The sequence below is a fragment of the Pongo pygmaeus genome, chromosome 22 (assembly GCF_028885625.2).
Source record: "Pongo pygmaeus isolate AG05252 chromosome 22, NHGRI_mPonPyg2-v2.0_pri, whole genome shotgun sequence".
Classification (NCBI taxonomy): Eukaryota; Metazoa; Chordata; class Mammalia; order Primates; family Hominidae; genus Pongo; species Pongo pygmaeus.
The window spans coordinates 52620741-52638052 of NC_072395.2; the positions used below are offsets into that span (position 1 = coordinate 52620741).

Sequence of the window (17312 nt, forward strand, 5' to 3'; positions counted from 1 at the left end):
TATGGGTAACTTGCTAATCAATTCACTTCTGTTGTTTAGTTTTCTTAAATTTAAAAATAGCATTTATCTGCCCACATAAAGACTTGACCATAAATGTTCATAGCAGTTTGTATTTACAGTTATCCAAATCAGAAACAATTTAAATGTCCATCAACAGAAAAATAAAGTTTATTATGTTCACCCAATGAAATGCTACTTACTAATACAAAAGGAACAAACTAATGATACAAGCAACATGGATAAATCTCAAAAATATTATGCTAACCAAAAGAAGCCAGATATAAAAGTATCCATGCTATATAATTTCATTAATAAGAATCCTAGAACAGTGTAGTGGGAAGAGGACAGGGTCCCAAGCAGATGCCCAGGAAGCAAAAAAAAAAAAAAAAAAGGCTCTATTAAACTAGACACATTTTGATGTGCAGTTCCAGACCTTGGTGCCTACCCTGATATCACATGAAATGCTGTGCATGTGCACGGAGGTGTGAGCAGTGATGTTCTAAAGCATTATTTTTAATGATAAAAACAGGTTTTAAATGTCCATCAGTAGGGGAAGACTAAATACCCCAGATATTGTACATCTGTGTTGTGGAGCCCTCTGCAGTACTTACAAAGAATTAGATGGAATGCCCTTGGGAGAAAAAAATGTAAGTTGTAATAAAGCTCTATATTTTATAAATTTATCTAAATGTGGAGGGAATGGTCTGAAGAGAATCATACCATGTGATTATTTTAAGTGACCCTGTAAGGAAGCGACACGACTTGGGGCAGGAGTCAGGGGGTCAAATGTCTTCTTTTGTTAAGACACAGCTTTTGTGAATACTGCTGTGTTGAAAATACAAATGCATGTGTCTTTTTGGTATAAGGATTTATTTTCCCATTGGGTACAGATGGACATAAAGATGGCAACGTTTGATACTGAGGACTGTAACCACCTGATGGGATCTTCCTGCCTGCTGCATAAAGAAATGTTAGCAGCAGTGAATCTGTATGGGTCTGCAGCCACTTCAATTCTTGACTCCTCAGAAGAAAGAATTTGACTGAGGGGCATAAGGCAGAGGGAGAGACCAAGGCAAGTTTTTTAGAGCAGGAATGAAAGCTCATTAAGCAGTTTTAGAGCAGGAATGAAAGGAAGTCAAGTACACTTGGAAGACAGGCAAACAGGTCACTTGAGAGGTCAAGTGCACTGTTTGACTTTTGACTTGGGGTTTTATACCTTGGCATGCTTCCAGGGTATTGTGTCCCTTCTACCCTAGTTCTTCACTTGGAGTGGGCTGTCCACATGAGCAGTGGCCTGTCAGCCCTTGGGAGGGGCTGTATTTGCAGTGTGTTTCCTGAAGTTGTACACATGTTCACTGGAGGCATTTTTCCCTTGCCAGTTGAATGTTCTTAGAGGAAGCTCATATACTAATTAAGCTCTGCCATTTTTCCTCTTATTGTGCATACTTGAGCCCACTTGTCCGACTCCTGAGATCTTACTGGGGAGCTGCTGATCACCAGTTTCAGGTGTTTCTATTGGGAAACTGCCTTTCCCTGGCGCCAGTTGTGACTAATTATTATATTATTTTAGAGAGACACTTTAACAACCGCCTAACCATCACCTGATGGTCACCTGACATTCCTGGTTGTGGGGGCCCTCTCCTGCCCTGCTCATGTATGACTAACTACCTACCATAAAACATCCCACCCTTAAGAGTCCAAGATCCCAGTTCTTTGGGGGAAAGATGGTTAGTCTTCTATAACTGCTTCCTGCTGACAGAGGACTGGTGGTGTTTGTTCTGTAGGTCTTGGCCTCTTGCTAGCTGTCCTCCTGCATGCTGAATCACTTATGTGTGGGGCCACAGGAGTGGGGTTGGTGGGTCTAGGTGGTACCATGGGTGTCAGACTTGCAAAAAATCTGAAAAGATATCTCAAAAGGCCAAGCTACAATAGTGGTGTTATTTGCAGGAGCAATTGAGGAAGTTGCATAGTTTATAACCTCTGGAATAATGGCTGGTAATCGTTTCTGTCTGTACCTTAGCAGGTCTCAGGCTCCTTTCCTCCCCGCAGCCTAATCGCCTCCTATTAGCTTTACAAAAGTGGTTGAGTTCTGGGCAAGGCTTCTTATCATTTAAATGATAGCCTAAATGTCTTTCAAAGTTAGCTCAGCCCAGTAGCCCAGGAATAATTAAAGGAAAGGCAAGATGGGTGGTGTGTTAGCTCAGCTCACTGTTACAATTGCTCTCCTGATATAATTTTTGCAAAGGCAGTTTCAGCACTACTTAGGGGGGATAGAGGGGAGCAAGGGGTGAAAAACAATCGGCTGCTATGCTCACTACCTGGGTGATAGGATTTGTGCCCCAAGTGTCAGCATCACACAATATACCCATATAACAAACCTGCACATGTACCCCCTGCACCTAAAATAAAAGTTGAAATTTTTTTTTTAAAAAGGACACAGTCTTTGTCATAAACTTCCTGGGGCTCAAATCCAAGCTTTGCCTTCTACTGTGTGACTTCGTGCAAGTTATTTCATTTATTTGGGCCTTAAATTCCTCATCTCTAACATAAGGATAAAATAACATTACCTATGTGTTATAAAACCATTGAGCAAAGTAAAAAAAAATAATCAGAAATGCTTCTAGGAGGCTTGCATAGACTGAAAACTCCACAAATGTTAGCTATTATATTGTGAGTGGTGAGGAAAAACGACTTCAATTTTATGTAAAGTGTCTGAATTTTAAACCATGAGACTGTATTTTCAATGTATTGTAAGTGTAATTAATAATAATAATTTAAAAATAAATAGATAAAGTAACAGAAGTAGAAATGCAGATGACTCTGTCAAGAAGTTTAAAGAAAAGAAGGGGAAGAAAGGCAGCTCAGGGAAAAGAAGTGAAACATCTCCATTTAAACATACTCAATGTGCTTCACACTTGTTCACAAGTCTGCACTCTAGGTTTAAGTTCTAAGCTCAATACCAGCTAGTTGAGTAACAACAACCCTTAAAACTCACTGCTTTACTGATAATGCAAATGACCTGGAGAGACATAAAATAGGAGCAGAAGTTTACTTTAAAAATCACAAATTGATGTCCATGTCTTAAGAGAAATTTATCAACATAACTAGAAAGCAGTTGAAGCCAAGAACTAAAGTTCCCTATGGAAAAAATAAAGCATGATTTGCACAGTTCCCAGGTTCAGAATACATGGGCAAGCTAGATGGCAAGACCAGAGAAAACTCTGGTGGACACTAAATTAATTGCTGGCTGGCTACGCTTCTATGACACCAAGAGATATATCTAAGCCCCTACCACACATCCACCTGCGGTGCCAACAAAAGATGCTGGGTGGCAGGTGGGGTTAGTAGCTAACGCTGAAATTTGCATCACTTTAAGACACCAGTGTCATCATAGCCCAGTGTCACCATAAGTGCACATTTAGAATTGAGGTGTATTCACTCCTTCATTCTAACGTAGAAAAGGTCCACTTCCCATCTGGTGTCTGTGGCCAGATGGAGGTGTAGGGTCTTAGGAAAGCAATATATCTCAAAATATTCATAAAGAAATAATATCAATCGAAATAAACCACGTCAACAAAACCTAGTAGCTGACTCTCCTCTTCGGTTTTCAGTCTTTAAAAATTCGGAAGGGAAATGCATCTAAGCAATTCCAACATACCCAGTTTCCCCATTTACTAGTTGAATAATGTAAAGGAAACAACTTGACTTTTCTAAGCTTATCTATTAATACAAAACAATGCAATGAGCGTTGCCAGGCCCTAAATGTTGGGAGCACTTGCCTTGGGCCAGAAGCTCAGCATGGGGTCATGGCTTAGACATGGTGAGCCCTGGCTACTCCACAGGGTGGCTGACTTCCTTCCTTGTCTCTTCCATCCACACAACCTGTGAGGAGGAAGTCACTTGACCAAATGAAAAATCTAAAACTAGGAAGCCTAAAAGTGTGGTTCAAATCTCACAGTTTACGATGTTTATCACGTTTACTATGGCAGAGCTCGTCAGCTTGAAAACCTCATTTCTTTACCAGGGAATCCACTCTGGGGAAGCAACAGTCCAAGATGTTACTGGAAAGGAGTCCCAATCCAGACCCCAAGAGAAGGTTCTTGGATCTCGTGCAAGAAGGAATTCAGGGCAAGTCCATACAGTAAAGTGAAAGGGGCTGCTTGTTGCCCATGTTTATGGTTATTTCTTGATGATATGCTAAACAAGGGGTGGATTATTCATGCCTCCCCCTTTTAGACCATATAGGGTAACTTTTTGACGTTGCCATGACATTTGTAAACTGTCATGGTGCTGATGGGAGTGTAGCAGTGAGGACGACCAGAGGTCTCTTCCGTTGCCATCTTGGTTTTGGTGGGTTTGGCAGCTTCTTTACTGCAACCTGTTTTATCAGCAAGGTTGTTATGGCCTATATCTTCTGCTGACCTCCTATCTCATCCTGTGACTGAGAATGGCTTAACCTCCTGGGAATGCAGCCCAGTAGGTCTCAGCCTTATTTTACCCAGCTTCTATTCAAGATGGAGGTGCTCTGCTTTAAACTCCTCTGACGAAAGCATCAGAAACCAGAGAGAAGGCAGACACCTCAAGGTGACGCTGGCCAAGACCCAGACAGGCATCGTGTGTCCCAGTGGAGACTGGCTCATGATGACACCTGAGCCACAGACAGTCCCTCTCACACCCAGATGCTATCTAAGGCCGATGGCAACCGGACGCCACCCTGAGCATGAGGTAGGAGGCAATTAACCCCTGGTTGGCTGAATTGACCCAGAGAACTGAATTGACCTTAAATTATCAATGTTGAACATTCTTCTAAGAAGACGTGAGGAGAGCTTGAGATAGAAATTAAATTCAGACATACTAAGCATGTAAAAATAAGGGATGTTCCATCTGTTGCCCACCCGAGGATAATGGATTGACACTTCAGGAACTTTAGCAATATGCCAGGCACTGTGCTAAGTAACTGACACTGATTAGACCATTTAATAATTACAACTGAATGGGTGGTTAATGATTGTTATTTCATTGTTTTAGATGAGAAGCTCAGAAAAGTCAAGTAGCTTCGTTAAGATTACACAACTAGTAAATGAGGGAATCGGGCATGCTGGGATTTTTAAGGTGCCTTTCCCTTCTGAATGGCTGAAAACTGAAAAGTAGAGTCAGTTAGACATCCAGCTATCAGCTTTATGCATTGGGTCCTATGGTAGAGAGAATGTATCTCAGGTCTGAGCCTGAACTTTAACCCTCATGCTCCTTCATAGCCCCATGTTTCCAGAGTCTAGGCTTCAGACATTGCCCTGGGTCAGGATTCCCAGGAAACAGACTCTGAGATGGAGATGTGCATGCAGGTGGTGGCTGGGAATGGCTCTGAGGAACAGCCCCTGTGAGTGAGGGAGGGAGCAGGATGCCACAGGAGAAATTGAAGTGCAATAGGGATGCAACTGAGGCCTCAGCTGATGTCACAGAGAGCTTTGAAGCTTGGGTGGCATTTCAGAGATGCCTTGAATTAAAGTTTCGGGAGCTGGGTCTTTGTATCCTAGCATCAATGAGTCACTAGATGCAGGCTACCCCTGGCGTCTGAGGAATGCGCGCCCTGAACTGAGGGTAGGAGTTGGCCAACATACCACAGAACCACTGCAGTCCACCTGCAGCATTCTGCCACGTTCCAGAAGCTCGCTTGATGTGGGCAGAGCTCCTCTGGGACTTGGTTGGTCTCTTTTCCTGGAGAAACCTACAATGGAAAGGTTATTGAGACAAACTGATGTCTCTATGCTGAAGTGATCTTGGGACAATGACAGATACTCATGACCTCCCCCATCTACTACCCAGTCTTGATTCTCCTCACCCCCAGCTGGCACTGCTAGACTTAGACTTTGATGGTCCGGGGTGGGGGCTGCCCAGACTCTCATCCCTCGGGGTCTCTGTCCTCTGCTCACCATACCTTCCTTGGTTCATGACTGAAGTGCCCTCCATTTGTTATCAATATTCAGTCAGCGAGGACTAATAGACACCCCTGTGGATCATGTGGGTGCTGAAGGTGTTCTTCCTTCCTTCCATGTGCAACAGCAGGCTCTTTTTTTTTTTTTTTTTTTTTGAGACGGGTCTCACTCTGTCGCCAGGCTGGAGTGCAGTGGTGCGATCTCTCAGCTCAGTGGAACTTCCACCTCCCGGGTTCAAGCGATTCTCCTGTCTCAGTCTCCCGAGTAGCTGGAACTTTAGGTGTGTACCACCACGCCCAGCTGATTTTTGTATTTTTAGTAGAGACAGAGTTTCACCATGTTGGCCAAGATGGTCTCGATCTCTTGACCTTGTGATCTGCCCACCTCAGTCTCCCAAAGTGCTGAGATTACAGGCGTGAGCCACTGCGCCCCACCAGAAGCCTCTTTTTTAATGATTAGAGCCAATTAGTCTTGCCAGATGGTGACACCTTTTCTTGCTGCTGGTTGTATGGCAAAAGAAGCCTGAAGTGTCAGGGAGGCAGTCCCAGCTTAATGTGTAATGAGACTCTTGCTGTGTCCCTTAGTGGAAAAAGTCCCCCTCTGGGGAGTTGCAAGGATGGGAAGCACAGTTCTCTAAGTGAGCCACTGGGAGCAGTCATAAGTAGGGCAGCACTCCTTCCAGCCACTGAATACCATACTCACGGTAGACCTCCTGGGGACACAGTACCATGTCTTTGTTATTGATTTCGAGAGAATATTGCATCTTGGAGTGTAGTGCCCCATCCTTGCAGGAGATTATCTCCAAGCTGTATCCTCAAAGGGTAGCTTCATTGAGCTATCAGGACAGAAGCTCCAGGGCAGTGCGGGATGTGATAGGACTGGTGAACCCATGCTCACTTGCACGCTGTCAAACTTCTTTTGCTGTGAAGTGGGTCCCTGGGTCCAAAGGCACGTCGTGCAGGATTCACGTGGGCGGACCAGATGTTTTGTAAACTCTCGGATAGTGATGGTGCCTGAAGTTCTGTGGAAAGGAAAGCCAAACTCCCACCAGGATATGAGTTAATTCCTGTAAAGCAGAATCATTCCCTTCCAGAGTGGCTGGTTGGTCTCTGAGTGATTGTGCCATACTGGGGGCTCAGGGTTGTTCTCTGTGGCTTGCAGGTTGGGTATTTAGCAGCTAGATCAGCCTTGGTGAGTTGGAGACCATGCTGTTGGGTCCATGCATAGCCTCCTTCCCTGTCACCACAGCTGCTTCGTTCATGGGTTCATTGTGCCACTACTGGAGTGAGCAGTGAGTGAGGAGGGCTGAACCTCGGTTGGCTGAGTCATTCAGCCTCCTTGGTTGTTTGATGTTTCTTCCACGGTGAATGCTGTCTTGGGGAAACTAACGTAGAACATGACCTTCTCTATGTTTAAAGCTCATCCTGACAGGACCATTCACAGGCCTCCTTGTCCCAAACTTTGAATCTTTCTTCTTCTAAGTCACTAAACAACCAGCCAAGCCATTCACCACTGCCAATGAATCTATATGTGTTTTAACCTCAGGCCACTTTTGTTTCCACTCTAAGTAGATGACATTGGGAGGAAGTCCCTCATTACGTCTTTCGGGGGGCACCCTGAGTTATCAGTGGCTGTAGTGCAGGAATAGTCTATTTTCAGCTAGTACCATGTAGCAAGTTTACCCATCTGCCATCTGTGAACCAAGCATTTCCCTCCCTGCTCAGCAGGTAAAAAGGGACAAGCCCCTTTCCCTGCCACCGTGTGGTCACAGGAGTTAACTGAAGGGAAAACACTGCTTAGAAGTGGTGGGTGACAGGCAGGGCTGGGTGTGGGAGAGTGTCTCAGACACCTGCCAGTGCAACTTACAAGTGCCTACTGGCCCTACTGGTGCTCCATCATGAGAATTATTTGCAGATTGCTTGTCTGACCTTATGAGTTAGGGGGTCCTGACCTGAACCCAGGTCATGGTGGGCTGGCCGCATGGTCGCTTCTTGCCATGGTGAGGTAGCAGGACAAAGCTTTTTTCAAACAGAGCATATTTTTCTGCTGCTAATGATGTGAGCTTGCTCTAGACCTAAGGGTCTGTGCTGTGATTCTCCTGTTGAGCCTTGTCTTAAATGCCACCTGTGTCTTTTCCCACTAGGGCCTGCCGGGCTGTAAGGGCCCAGCAGCAGGGACACTTGCACCTCATCCTGGACCTGCTGCCCTGCTCTTCCTTCTCTGGGTCTCATGCAAAACTGGCATCTTTCATGTCGCAGGTAAGTGTGTTTGAGCAATGTTCCCAAGGGTGGGAAATGCTGCCTCCAGAATCCAGAGAAGTCTGCCGGGCCTTGTGCTTCCTTCTTAAAGGTGGGAGGTGTAAGGTGCAATAATTTTATATTTTACTTTAGAAGGAATGTCCCAGTAAGCCCCAGACCACTGGATCCTTACAAACATACTGATCTATGGGGTTCCTGATCTTAATAGGCTTTCTCTCTTATCTTTCTTCCCACCTCCTGGCAACATACTTGCTACATTTTGTTCATTCAGCCTTAATGTGTCCACATAGTGGACCAACATGATGCTCTGTGGAATGTCCACAAGGTCCTGGTCTTTTCAGCCTGTATCCTGACAGAGAGCCGGAGAATTAACATTGCCCTGGGAAGAGCCGTGAATGAGTACTGCTATCCATCCCACGTGAGCGCAAGCTGCTCCTACTCCTCCCTGCTGATAAAGAGGAGAAACTGCATTCATCGGATCCTTGGCTGTGTGCCATGTGTATGGTCACTGGCTCTAGAAAAAGTTCCACATGGGCTCAGCAGCTGTGCTTGGGACTACACTTGGGTGAGTTTGCAGTACTTCACTTTCACCTTCTAAGATGTCTGTGGCTTGGAAGGAGCCTGATTAGTGAATGAAAAAGGGATATGATGGAATCCATTGGCTTTGCTTCCCCTGCATCTACTGTTTCCCTTGGGATACAACATTGTTTTTGATTTACTGTCTCGGCCTGAAGGTTAACATAAGTTTTTGCTTGGCTTACCCCACTGTGATAGCTCTTACTCTGCAGAACAAGGAATCTACACATGGTATATTTGTTTACTAGGGCTGACATAATAAGTATCACACACTGGGTGGCTTAAACATAAGAAATGTATCATCTCAGTCCTGGAGGCCAGAAGTCTGAGGGCTGGCTCCTCTGAGGTCACAAGAGGAGATCCACTCCAGGCTCTCCCACAGCTTCTGCTGGTTGCTGCAGCTGCTGGTGAGCTTTGGCTTATAGAAGTATCACTGGGGTCTCTGCCTTCATCTTCACGTGGTATCCTTCTTGTGTGTGTGTCTCTGTGTGTAAATTTCTGTTTTATAAGGACACCAGGCGCATGGGTTAGGGCTCACCCTAGTGACCTTATCTTAACTCATTACATCTGCAATGACCCTTTTTTCAAATAAGTTCACATTCTGAGGTACTGAACATCAGGACTCCGATAGATAATTTTTTTGGGGGGAAGACACAATTCAGCCCATAACTTGTGGGTTCTACCAACTGTCAAGTGTGCCCACCCCAATTACACATGGTGGATGGGGAAGCACCCATTGGGTGAGTCTATGGGCCTGATGGGCCTGGGCCAGGACTCTTCCTTCCTTCCTTTTTTCTCCTTTCCTTTCCTTTTTCTTTCTTTCTTTCTTTCTCTTTCTTTCTTTCTTTCTTTCTTTCTTTCTTTCTTTCTTTCTTTCTTTCTTTCTTCTTTCTTTCTTTTCTTTCTCTTTCTTTCTTTCTTTTTCTTTCTTTCTTTCTTTCTTTCCTTCCTTCCTTCTTTCTTTATTTCTTTCCTTCCTTCCTTCCTTCCTTCTTTCTTTCTTTCCTTTCTTTCTTTCTTTCTTTCTTTCTTTCTTTCTTTCTTTCTTTCTTTCTTTCTTTCTTTCTTTCTTTCTTTCTTTCTTTCTTTCTTTCCTTATTTCTTTCTCATCTCCCTTCCCTTCTCTTCCTTTCTTACTTTTCTTTTCTTTTCTTTCTTTTGCTATGAAGTCTCACTCTGTTACCCAGGCTGCAATGCAGTGGCATCATCTCAGCTAACTGCAAACTCCACCTCCCTGGCTCAGGTGATCCTCCTGCCTCAGCCTTGCAAGTAGCTGTGACTACAGGTGTGTGCCACCATGCCTAGCTAATTTTTTGTATTTTTAGTAGAGATGGGGTTTCACCATGTTGCTCAGGCTGGTCTTCGACTCCTGAGCTCAAGTGATCCTCCTGCCTCAAGCTCCCAAAGTGATGCGATTGTGGGTGTCAGCCACCAAAACCAGCCCAGTTAATAATTTCTAATGCTCTAAAGGCCTCTTTCTAAATGTAAATACATGCTTTTGTTTTCATCTGGGCCATATCATTCCAACTTAGTTTTAGTCCAAGTTATGGAGGTCCACGTATTTATTTTCTTAATAATCATCTTTAGCACTCATTAATTCATGCATCCATTTATTTTCCATTGAGTGCTTATCCGTGACAGGTAGTATACTAGATTCTAAGGATACGTTGTAAACAAATAAGAAAATAGATCCTTGCTCTTGTATAGTACACAGAGTGTTATGGCTAATTTTAGCTTGGATTATGAAAGTATAAATACAATTTCATTTTATGCAAGAAGAAAATATGGCTGGAAGATGATAATTCATGGGCTTTATAATTAGCATAATTTACAGTCTTCTTCCAACTTTAGGATGAGAATTCACTGGATTACTGAGTCACCCAACCTCATGGTTGAAATATGGGTGTGTGTTGGGGGGTGGCTGGGGAGGGAACCAACCCAGGCATGTTATTAAAGTAAAATTTTATATGCAAGTCTTTCTCATTCAGTATATCACCCTGCAGTGCCATCTGGTGGTTACAATGCAGGAAAACATTTCAATCCACACTGATAATTGTAGGAACCTGGAAACTGTGGGGGCTCCCGTGCGCTCATTTCCCAACAGGGTGTCAGGAGGGTCGTGCACTAGAGCCGCCAGTGAGTACCTGTCTCAGTGCTTAGTTGCACCACTGGGGAGGCATCATCCAGCCTGAAAGTGCCCTCCCTCATGACTCGTCCCTCCCCTAATACAAACACCGCACAGGTGGGGTCCAACCATAAGTCCCCCACCCCTTACCACAGCTTAGACTCATTTGTTTGTGTGATTTATTTTATTTTCATTTTGTTACTTAGCCACTCTAAAAACCAGAATTTTTTTTTCTTTTTTTAAAATTTTTATTTTAGGTTTGGGGGTACATGTGAAGGTTTTTTACATAGATAAACACGTGTCATGGGGGCTTGTTGTACCTATTTTTACATCACCCAGATATTAAGCCCAGTACCCAATAGTTATCTTTTCTACTCCTCTCTCTCCTCCCACCCTCCCCCCTCAAGTAGACCCCAGTGTCTGCTGTTTCCTTCTTTGTGTTCATAAGTTCTTATCATTTAGCTCCCACTTGTAAGTCAGAAAATGCGGTATTTGGTTTTCTGTTCCTGCATTAGTTTGCTAAGGATGATAGCCTCCAGCTCCATCCATGTTCCAGTGAAAGACATGATCTTGTTCTTCTTTATGGTTGCATAATATTCCATGGTGTATATGTACCACATTTTCTTCATCCAGTCTGTCATTGATGGGCATTTAGGTTGATTCTATGTCTTTGCTATCGTGAACAGTGCTGCAGTGAACATTTATATGCATGTGTCTTTATGGCAGAATTATTTATATTCTTCTGGGTATTTACCCATTAATGGGATTGCTTGGTCGAATGGTAGTTCTGCTTTTAGCTTTTTGAGGAATCACCACACTGCTTTTCACAATGGTTGAACTAATTTACACTCCCACCAACAGTGTATAAGAATTCCCTTTTCTCTGCAACCAAGCCATTATCTGTTATTTTTTGACTTTTCAGTAATAGCCATTCTGACTTGTGTGAGATGGTATCTCACTGTGGTTTTGATTTGTATTTCTCTCATGAACAGTGATATTGAGCTTTTTTTCATATGCTTCTTGGCCACATGTACGTCTCCCGTTGAGAAGTGTCTGTTTATGTCCTATGCCCACTTTTTAATAGGATTGTTTTTCTCTTGTAAATTTGTTTAAGTTCCTTACAGATGCTGGATATTAGACCTTTGTCAGATGCATAGTTTGCAAATAGTTTTTCCCATTTTGCAGGCTGTATGTTTACTCTGTTGATAGTTTCTTTTGCTGTGCCGAAGGTCTTAAGTTTAATTAGATATGATTTGTCAATTTTTGCATTTGTTGTGATTGCTTTTGGTGTCTTTGTCATGAAATCTGCCTGTTCCTAGGTCCAGGATGGTATTGCCTAGGTTGTCTTCCAGGGTTCTTATAGTTTTGGGTTTTACATTTAAGTCTTCAATCCATCTTGAGCTGATTTGTGTATATGGTGTAAGGAAGGGGTCCAGCTTCAATCTTCTGCATATGGCTAGCCAGTTGTCCCAGCACCACTTATGGAGTAGGGACTCTTTTCCTCATTGCTTGCTTTTATCAACTTTGTCAAAGATCAGATGGTCATAGATGTGCAGCCTTATTTCTGGGCTCTCTATTCTGTTCCATTGGTCTATATGCCTGTTTTTGTACCAGTACCATGCTATTTTGGACACTGTAGCCTTGTAGTATAGTTTGATATCAGGTAACATAATTCCTCCAGATTTGTTCTTTTTGCTTAGATTGCCTTGACTATTTGGGCTCTTTTTTGGTTCCATATAAGTTTTAAAATATTTTTTTCTAGTTCTGTGAAGAATGTCATTGGTACTTTTATAGGAATAACATTGAATCTGTAAATTGCTTTGGGTGGTATAGCCATTTTAATGATATTGATTCGTCTTATCCATGAGCGTGTGGTGTTTTCCCATTTGTTTGTGTCTGTTGATTTCTTTGAGCAGTAATTCTTTTATAATTCTCATTGTAGAGATCTTTCACCTCTCTTGTTAGCTGTATTCCTGGGTATTTTATTTTTTATGTGTCACAGTTGAGAGTGGGATTGCCCTTCTGATTTGGCTGTCAGTTTGGTTGTTCCTGGTGTATAGGAATGCTAGTGATTTTTGTACATTGATTTTATATCCTGCAACTTTGCTGAAGTTGTTTATCAGCTGAAGAAGCTTTGGGGCTGAAACTATAGCGTTTTCTATATATAGAACCATGTCATCTGCAAAAAGAGATAAGTCTGACTTCCTCTCTTCCTATTTGGATACCCTTTCTTTCTTTCTCTTGACTGATTGCTCTGGTTAGGACTTCCAATACTGTGCTGAATAGAAGCGGTGAGAGAGGGCATTCTTGTCTTGTGCTGATTTTCAAGGGGAATGGTTCCAGCTTTTGCCTATTTGGTATAATGTTGGCTGTGGGTTTGTCATAGATGGTTCTTATTATTTTGAGGTATATTCCTTCAATACCTAGTTTATTGAGAGTTTTTAACATGAATGGATGTTGAATTTTATCAAAAGCCTTTTTTGCATTTATTGAGATAATCATATGGATTTTGTCTTTAGTTCTATATATGTGATGAATCACATTTATTGATTTTCGTATGTTGAACCAAACTTGCATCCTGGGGATGAAGCCTACTTGTTTGTGGTGGATTAACTTTTTGATGTGCTGCTGGATTCGGTTTGCAAGTACTTTGTTGAAGATTTTTGCATTGATGTTTATCAAGGATATTGGCCGGAAGTTTTCTTTTTTTGTTGTGTCTGTGTCAGATTTTGGTATCATTATGATGATGGCCTCATAGAATGAGTTGGGGAGAAATCTTGTTCCTCGATTTTTTGGAATAGTTTCTGTAGGAGTGGTACCAGCTCTTCTTTGTACATCTGGTAGAATTGGGCTCTGAATTCATCACATCCCGGGCTTTTTTTGATTAGCAGACTATTTATTACTGATTCAGTTTTGCAGCTCCTTGTTGATCTGTTCCCGGAATCCGTTTCTTCCTGGCCCAATCTTGGGAGGGTGAATTTAACCATCTCTTCTAGGTTTTCTACTTTGTGTGCATAGAGGTCAAATGAAAATTTCTGTATTTCTTTCTTTCCTTCTTTTTGTGTTGAAAGAAGCTCTTGCTATGTTGCCCAGGCTGGTCTTGCACTCCTGGGCTCAAGCGATCCTCCTGCCTCAGCCTCTCGTGTAGCTGGGACTACAGGTGTGTGCCTATTTTTATTGCACTTTTCTTCCACTTGACTGTAAGCTCCATGAGGGCAGAAGCCATGTCGTTTCACATCCTCAAGGCACCAAAACCAGTATCTGATACGTGATACGTGTTCTCTGTGTGTTGAAAGAGTGAATGGGTGTAGGGGGTGCCTGTGTTGTAAATCATGTTCTGGAGGTGACCTCGTTTCCTTGGAGGCTTCCCCTGGGTCAGGTCAGGCATATGATGAATCCCTAGGCTCTCTTTGCCAGCGTGGTGGCAGGTTCTCTTCCACATTGTGTTCAGGCTGATAATTGATCAGCAGTAATTGATGTGAGGAGAGACAGAAGAAACAGGCAGGAACTAGAATCCATAGATTCTTGTGCATGTAATATACACCAATACGACTTAACACTGCTGCACATCACACCACTCTCACTAAGGGTCACTGGTCCCTAAAATATTTTCCTACAAGTATTACATGTAGACCATATAAAACAATCCATTTGGCTTGGTGTTCCTGTGTTCTTCCCACCATGCCATAGGGCCTGCTGTGTGCTCCAGCCACTGAGGTTAGTGAGGCTGATAGGGAGTCATTTCCACTGGCAACACCCCGGGCCAAGCGTTATTCTCATAGTCACAAAGCAATCCTTGGCAATTCAACATGTGGAAACATCTTCATGATTTAGCTTTTGACTAAACTTTTTTTGTCTTAGACTTTTTAAAAATAACCTTTTTGCTTTAGAATAGTTTTATACATACAGAAACATTGTGAACATAGTATAGATCAGCAGTCCCCAACCTTTTTGACACCAGGGACCATTTTCATGGAAGACAATTTTTCCACAGACCTGAGGTGAGGGAGACGGTTTCAGGATAAAACTGTTCCACCTCAGATCATCAGGCATTAGATTCTCATAAGAAGCACACAACCTAGATGCCTCTCATGCACAGTTCACAATAGGGTTCACACTTCTATGAGAGTCTGATGCCACCACTGATCTGACAGGAGGCTGAGCTCAGGCAGTAATGTGAGCAAGGTGGAGTGGCTATAAATACAGATGAAGCTTTGCTTGTTCACTAGCCACTCACCTCCTGCTGTGAAGAGCAGTTCCTAACAGGCCACAGACCAGGACCAGTTCATGACCCAGGGGTTGGGAACCCCTGGAATAGAAGGTTCCCATATACTCCATACCCAATTTCCCCTATAATTAACATCTTACATAAGTATGGTAAGTGAAAAACATCAGACAAATCTCAATTGAGAAACATTCAAGAGGATACTTGACCAGTACTGCTCATAACTGTCCTAGTGGCCAGAAACAAGAAAGGCCAGAGAAGCTGTTACAGCCAAGTAGAGCATAAGAAGACATGAAGACTAGTCTAATGTGGTATCCTGGATGGAACTCAAGAGAGGAAAAGGGCATTAGAGAAAAACTGAGGAAGGAAATCTGAATAAAGTATGGACTTTGGTTAATATTTGTGTGTCAATATTGGTTCTCATTAATTGTGACGTGTTTACCATACTAAGGTAAGATGTTAATAACAGGGGAACTGTGAGTGGGGGTACATGGGAATTCTCTGTATGATCGTATTACTTTTTTTGTGAATCTAAAACTACTCTAAAATAATTTTATTTAACAACAACAAAAAATCAGATACTTCAAAACAAAACAAACAAAACCAACCACAGCCACCCAAAGAGAACAGAGCCTTATATCACGTGGCTTGTGGATTGAACTGCAGGTGGAAGTAACTTAACCTGTAGAAAGAGACATTTTAAACCATATCTTTTACTGAAAGAAAAGTTTTCCAAATGGGAGATTAGATTAGTGAAACATCTTATAAACTTTATCATGAACATCTGAATTAAAAGATGACACAGTAGAGTGAGAAGAATTCAGGGAGACTGTGAAGTCAATGTTAAAGACAAAACTCGTGGCCTCCCAATAGCACGACTCTTGGCAATATCATGAGATCTTTAGAGCCTCCGTTTAGTCCCGGTTAAGTGAGTGTCATAATACCCACCTCTTACCATTGTAAGGCTGATTGAATGAGACTGTAGGTACAGCCCCCTACAAAGTACCTGGCACAGGAAAGCAATCGTTCCACCCAGACAGTTCTGAAATCTGTAAAACAGAAAACCAAGAAGGGGTGCTGGAACTCGGCACCAGTGCAAGTTCAGGTGGAAGTCCTGCTTTTTCTGGGAAGCCTCCCTTCTGCTCTTAAAGCCATTCAACTGATTGGATGAAGCCCACTCAGACTATCTAGATAATCTCTTTTACTTCAAATCAAATTAATGTTAATCACATCTACAGAATGTCTTCCCAGAAACACCCTTATTAGTGTTTGATTGAATAACTGGGGACTAGAGCCTGGCCATGATGACACCAAAAACTGGCCATCTGTCCCTTCCTTCCTTCCTTTCTTCCTTCCTTCCTTCCACCCACCCATCCATTCATTTTTCCATTTATCCTTTCTTCTTTCCATCCATTCTTCCATTCCACCCATCCACCCATCCATCCATCTACCTACCTATTTATCATGAACACTGTTCTACTGTACTATAACTGAATGAAAGATCATACCCATTAAAAAAATTCTGAGTTATATGGGTCAAGGTGAGCACACTTACTTTGTAAAGTGCCAGGTAGTAAATATTTTCAGCTTTGTGGTCCCTTTGTCTCTGTCACAACTCCTCAGTTCTGTTGTTGAGTACAAAAGCAGCCACAGACAATATGTGAGTGAGTGGGCATGGCTCTGTCTGATGAAACTTTACACAAAACGGATGCCAGGTGGGACTTTGCCCATGGGCTGTGGCTAGCTGACTTCTGATATAGACCAGTTGTAAAGGGACGTTTTTAGAAAGCACTGACTGAGTGGAAAGGGAAGCTAGTGAAAGAAGCTTGCCTATGGTAGGTCTACAAAAAAGAGACAAAGGGAAGAGCACTTTATTAGGGCTCAGAGCAAGGCAGGAGTGTGAGACCATGACAAGCGCTATACTCAATGCAGCCTCAGTCATACTGTCACCAATTGTCGGGTTTTCCTCCTTCCAGGCACATGACCTTCTCTGCCCCGTTGAAGTAAGGTGTTGCCGTGTGATTTGATTTGGACAGTGAAACATGAGCAGAAATATTATGGGGGAAACTTTAAGAGCAGCCCATGTTTGTCACATTTCTGTCCCTATGGCAGCAGTTTTAGGATGAAGCTTCTACCAACCTGAGTGTCTGAGTAAGATGAGCAGAATTCCCTCACCCACCAATGCTATGTGAGTA

General features: G+C 42.8%; 1 long non-coding RNA gene across 1 annotated transcript in view; it reads left to right on the top strand.

Annotated features, from left to right (window-relative positions):
* LOC134738940 (uncharacterized) overlaps window positions 1-8553 on the top strand; it is a 69779-nt gene extending 61226 nt beyond the window's left edge. The window contains exons 2-3 of the long non-coding RNA XR_010125229.1: window positions 8077-8191; window positions 8533-8553. This is a non-coding gene — a long non-coding RNA (uncharacterized LOC134738940). The remainder of the gene's footprint in view (window positions 1-8076; window positions 8192-8532) is intronic.
* The last annotated feature ends 8759 nt before the right edge of the window (window positions 8554-17312 follow it).